Below are 5,713 nucleotides of genomic sequence, written 5' to 3'. Positions count from 1 at the left end.
AAGATAAACTAAATGCCTTCATCTTCTTCATCCTTGCTTCTTAATTCTCCTAATCCTTCATCTTCTTCATCCTTGCTTCTTAATTCTTCTAATCCTTCAAACTCCACCTGTAAGAAGAAGATAAAGAAATGTCACTTGATCTAAACTAAATGCCTATGAATAATAAAAAAATCTGAAATCTCATAAAGTAGACTTAATTCATTAATAATGCATCATATTGAATGCCTCTCCATGACTAGCTTATAGCCTGTGCTATAGACATGTCTTCATTTGTTTCATACCTAAGTTTGTTAGCCTGTAAACCTTGAACAGTCATTTCACAAGAGAAATATTTCCAAGTTATCAGCACTGCAGATATAAGGTTAATAAAGAACTTGCCTCTTCCAGAATGGATTCAAACACCTTACCAACTTTTTCCACTAGATCTTGAGGCACTTGATGTCCATCACCATCAAAGAGTGCGTAGCTGAAAAATAGAAGTAAATTTGTCTCCATAAGATTATAGTCTCCATGATCTGTGATATCTGTTAGTTATTCAGTTAACCATTACCTCTCCAAGTCATGATCATACAAGACAGAATTGTCACCAGAAGTTCGATAAATTGGTAGACCAAGTCTTCCAATCCAAGATGCCAATGGATTCTCGTTGCAGACACCATGCAACCTGAAGTGTCCAAATTAAAACTTCTAGTCACTGAACTTTTGAAGGCTGGCCACAATCCTCTTCAAAAGGAATGAAAACAAAAACACAAAAAAAAAGAAGCATACCAGGCTGCTCCTTGGAGCTAACTTTGGTTATAAATCACTGTCACAGAAGCCAATATAATAGAAAATGATAGCAAATAAGAAAGAATTTAAGATCTGATCAGGCAAATAGCAACACTACTAAAAGATATTGTGGTCATCAAAATCAGTTTCAGCATACTACATACAGCTTGAGAATGAACCCAATGGTGGTTTTGCTCAAACTTAAAAGTTGACAGACACAACTTGCAAAGCCCTACTATTTTAACTAAAAACATGTGCACTCTGCTCTCAATTGCATTGATGCATTGACACCTCACTCATCATTTTTTATGTTGCATAACTAAAAAGTCATGCCCTACAGAGTAAACAAGATGGAACAAAATCAAGCCTAGATATAGTTCATGAGCATTATGAAAAGAACTACTACCTGGATTGCTATACCAGCAAGGTCCATTCCTATCACCCATAGGACATTATAGCCAGACATTCTCCGCCAACGAATAATTGTATCCTAAGATTGCACAACAAGCCATATAAATGCCAAATAAAACAAAGAAATAAAAGGGCAGATACAGACACAGTAACACGAGATAGAAAGTAACAAGGAAAACATAATATAAAAGTCACCTGTATAGCAACAGTAAGACCATGACCTATATGAAGAGCACCTATCACGTTTGGAGGTGGGAGGACCTATAGGAAATATATGATTGCTAAAGTAACTTATGTTATGACTAAAATGGATAGAATGAATATCAATTTTTTCTGGAAAAACAATGATAGTCATATCAGCTTGCTGCCACCTAAGAACCCATATTAGCAAGAGCTTCATTTGTTTGTGTCCACTTTTTGTTTTCTCAGACTTCTCATTCAGACAATAGTTAATATCCTCTCAACCTCATGAATTTCCAAATGATGAATCTATAGGAAAGGAAAAAAAATAGAAAACAAAAAAAAAGTTGTAGTCAAAGATAGAAAAGGAGCCATCTCAACCACACTATTTATAAATGCTATTTTTTAATTTTTTCTATCTCCTTTCCAACACCATGATTCCCTGTCTTCTGGTAATTTAGACTGCATAAGTGGGTTAGTGTTATAAGTGGGATTGCCTTGCTTCAGTCTTCTGATAGAATGATGCTGCAAGAAAATTTAAGTCAATATATATATAGATATATATGTTGATGTGAAGCAGTAAAATGCAAACTAGAATATATTTTAACACCATGAAAAAAAACATAATTAATAATAAATCCAACACAAGAACAAGCAACATATTCTGTCATGTTGTATATATATTTACCAAATGCATTTTCCTTCCACATGGTTGAACTCTAAAAATAATTCAGAAAGTACCCCAATAATAAGACTGACAACAGAAAACACCCCAAACATAAAAATTTTATTTTATTTGTAATTATGACAGATAATCATGTAACTAGCTTCAGTATTCCCACAAAAAAAAGATATGTAACATAACAATATACTGATACAAGGAAAACTAAAGGGATGACCATTAAAGGAAAGAATACCTTAAATAAAATGAATTCAGAAAGTTCCCATAGGCTCTGGATTAATCCTTTAAGTTTACTTTGATCATGAGCTAAATCATTGCAGTGAATAGATTTAAATCGAAGTAGGAAAAATTCCCATTTTGGCAGCCTGTATACCTCACGAAACCCATCTGCAATTTCACACTAGAGGTTGAAAGTGAGCTCTTAAAAATCTTTAAACTTGATATACCGAAAGCTGGAATAGAGCAGGAGGCTATACTCACCAGAAAAATCCAAATTGATGCTGGAAATCATTGAAAAAGGGATGGGTAGATTCAAAACTCTACTAAGCTTGAACACCAACATCTCACGACTGGAAGCCCTAAGAATCGACCTGAAATCAGTCAAAAAATTGAAGATTTTGTGACTAAAAATTTACGCAGAAATAGGTCACAAAAAGGACTCTATTTGGCCAGAAACAAGCATAAAAAATATGTAAGGAACAAAACCCCTCAAATGATTTGAAAATGAGGGAGGCGGGGAGGCGAAGGGTGTCAGTGAAAGTGGCGAGTACGCGGAGAAGAAGTTTGTCCAAGAGCAGCAGAGATCTCTTCCTCCATCGCAGGTTCGTTTTCATTAGGGTTTGTGTTTGATCACTGAGTCGCATGTTGAAGAATGCATGATAGAGAGGCCTTTTAGTTGAGGCGGCAGCGACGCATATGGCAGAAGCGAACCTGAGGCCCATCTAGGATGGAAGGCAGTGGAGCATCTAGGGTTTTCGACGAGAAGATGCAGGAGGAAGAAGTAGAGGACACTTACTGTTAGTGGATTTCATGTCGGAGGTCTTGCCGGTGAGGGCGTCCTTAATGGACTCGTGGACTGCTGCTGCTCCTACGTGGCTCCGGTGAGCGAGAGATTGTGAGAAAAGAGAAAAGAGGGACGGATTGAGAAGATAAATGGGTGGAATGCGGCGGCAAAAAACTTTCGGGGAGAGGGAAAGAAAAAAAGCAGGGCAAAAATTAGCGAAGGGGAAAAAACGACGAAGGAAAAAAAACACCAGTATTCAACATCACTTAATCGACAACGACTTTTAAAAACTGTTGTCGTAATCCCAAAAAAAAGCGCACATAGACAACAGTTTTCAAAAACTGTTGTTGTAGCATTTAAAAACCGTTGTCGTAGTCTTAAAAAAACATAAATAGACAACGGTTTTTAAAAACCGTTGTCGTAGGCCAAAAAAATTGCTAAAAGACAACGGTTTTTGTTAAAACTGTTGTTAAAAGGCAAAAAGACAACGGTTTGGTATAAAACCGTTGTCGTTTGAGTGTTGTTGTAAGGCTTTTTTCTTGTAGTGTTGAGGTGGACGAGCCCTTGATCCTTCGGTGGATCAGTCCCCGGCAATCTCCGGCTAGAGCTTTCTCCTTCTCGGTGGAGCAAACCTCTCACAAAGGATCTCTTCCTCTTTACAATGATGAACTTAGGTTTAGGAGGAAGAGAGTAGGCTTGGAAGCTTTTGGGCAATGACAAGGAGTTATTCAATAAGCATGAGTGACCTCCTTCAAGCCCCAAAGCTTCCTATAAATAAGAGAAGAGAGTTGATCATCATATCAACTCATCTCGGCACCAGTCGACTGGCAAAACCATCAGTCGACTGGTGTTACCATTAGAGGTAGCCAACGACTACTTTCCAGCACCAACGGTCATTTACCAGTCGACTGCTAAAACTAGCAGTCGACTGGTGCAGTCGAGTGCTAAAACTTACAGTCGACTGATCTACACCGACCGAACGAACAGAACCATTCTGTTCGCGCCCAGTCGACTGCGCAGTCGACTGCACCAGTCGACTGCCAAAACATGAAGTCGACTGCTACAGTACCGCTACAGTAACGTTGCAGTAACGCTACAGTGCTGCTACAGTAAACCCTAAAACTTATGCTTTTATTCAGAGTACAATCTCTCGTGCACTCGTACCCTCACCCTTACGACTCTTTTGACGCTTCCTTTGCAGCTTTAACAGAACCTTCAAGCATACTTTCTTTGGCTCTCGTCCCTCGAATGCATTCAAGCCTGCGGCTCGTCCCCAATGCCATCCTTCGCGTATGCCTTGAAATTGCTTCCCTCGGCCCTTGTCCTCGCTGCCTTGTCCACGGTCCTTCGGATGCTTCATCCTTCACCGGACCCGAAGCCATCAACCTGAGTCGCATGTGTATCTTGCGAACCTGCACAACTCAAATACAAGGATGAACCTAACTTAAACTCTTTGACACACACATCAAAACTATGATCGTACCGATCAAAACCTAGGTCGATTGCACCAACAATCTCACCCTTTTTGATGTGTGGAAATATGTTTAAGTTAGGCATAAATATCAACATGAAAAGTAGAAGCAAAGCATAATACCCAAGCTCCCCCTTAACATATGCTCTCAACCATAATTTTCAAGTTTTGCACATAGTTAGGTTTTTAACTTAAACCTTTGCATTTCTCCCCCTTTGACACCATCAAAAATTGTACCAAACATGTATACATACTATGGTATCAATGTGGACTTAAAAATACCCAAAACCAGCTCTTGAATGTGCTGGGAAAAAGCTACCAGTCGACTGTTAACTGTCGCAGTCGACTGGCACATACCAAAACCAAATTTCAGCATTCTGAAGCCAACTTCAGAAATGCATAAAAATTTCTAGAAAATTCGAAAAATCATGAAATTTTGAAAACATATTTCTTATAATGTTCTTTAACAAGGAAAAATATGTTTCCATGAAAATTCATCATATTTTTGAAGTTTTGATAAAAACTCAAACACTTTAAAAATCAATCAAGTTTGTATCCATTTGAAATCTTGTTTTGCAATCATATGTTTCAAAATAGCTAAACCACAGTAAATAAAACATAGAATTGTTTTCAAAACATTTGAAATGTCCAACTATGATCTATGGACAAGATGTCCATTAATTAAACATTTACTTTCCCCATAGTTGGCCTATGATCACTAAAAATTGATACATTTCATAACTCATCAAAATGCAATTAGCATAAGTGAATTATTTGTATCATCCTAGTATCTCACATTTATGGTTAGAATATAATTCAAGTCATTGTGAGATAAAGGTAACCTCTACTTAGCCCTATTGATCATGAATTTCTATCAAGGCTAAGTGCTCCCCCTTAAGGTCTCAAGTCAACCATTTTTCAAGGATTTGAACTATGATTTCATTGGTTGACTAAACTCAAAATCCTCTAACCCTTGAGGATTGATTTTGGCACCCAATAGAAATTCTTTCTAATTGGGTTAACCAAATATTCCTTGGGGATCCATTTTCGTTCTATGGTCTTGGTTTTTGATTGCCCCTAGCAAGTAGACAATGATAGGTCTTGTCATTATTTGGTTCATTGTATCCTATCCCATTTTTCTTAAAACTTGCCCTTTGGCTCCCAATGATCATATTTAGGGTTTTAGAGCCAATTTCAA

At 37.7% G+C, this 5,713-nt stretch overlaps 1 long non-coding RNA gene across 1 annotated transcript; it reads right to left on the bottom strand.

Annotated features, from left to right (window-relative positions):
* Positions 1–399: 399 nt before the first annotated feature.
* LOC121987409 lies at positions 400–779 on the bottom strand. Its single transcript, XR_006113567.1, has 3 exons — positions 769–779; positions 551–664; positions 400–466 (listed from the first exon to the last, which is right to left on the bottom strand). It is a non-coding gene; the product is annotated as an uncharacterized LOC121987409 (long non-coding RNA).
* Positions 780–5,713: the final 4,934 nt, after the last annotated feature.

The sequence above is a fragment of the Zingiber officinale genome, chromosome 5B (genome assembly GCF_018446385.1).
Source record: "Zingiber officinale cultivar Zhangliang chromosome 5B, Zo_v1.1, whole genome shotgun sequence".
In the NCBI taxonomy this organism is placed as follows: Eukaryota; Viridiplantae; Streptophyta; class Magnoliopsida; order Zingiberales; family Zingiberaceae; genus Zingiber; species Zingiber officinale.
The sequence above is the reverse complement of the archived record's forward strand: the minus strand, read 5'-3'. Positions and strand labels throughout refer to the sequence as shown.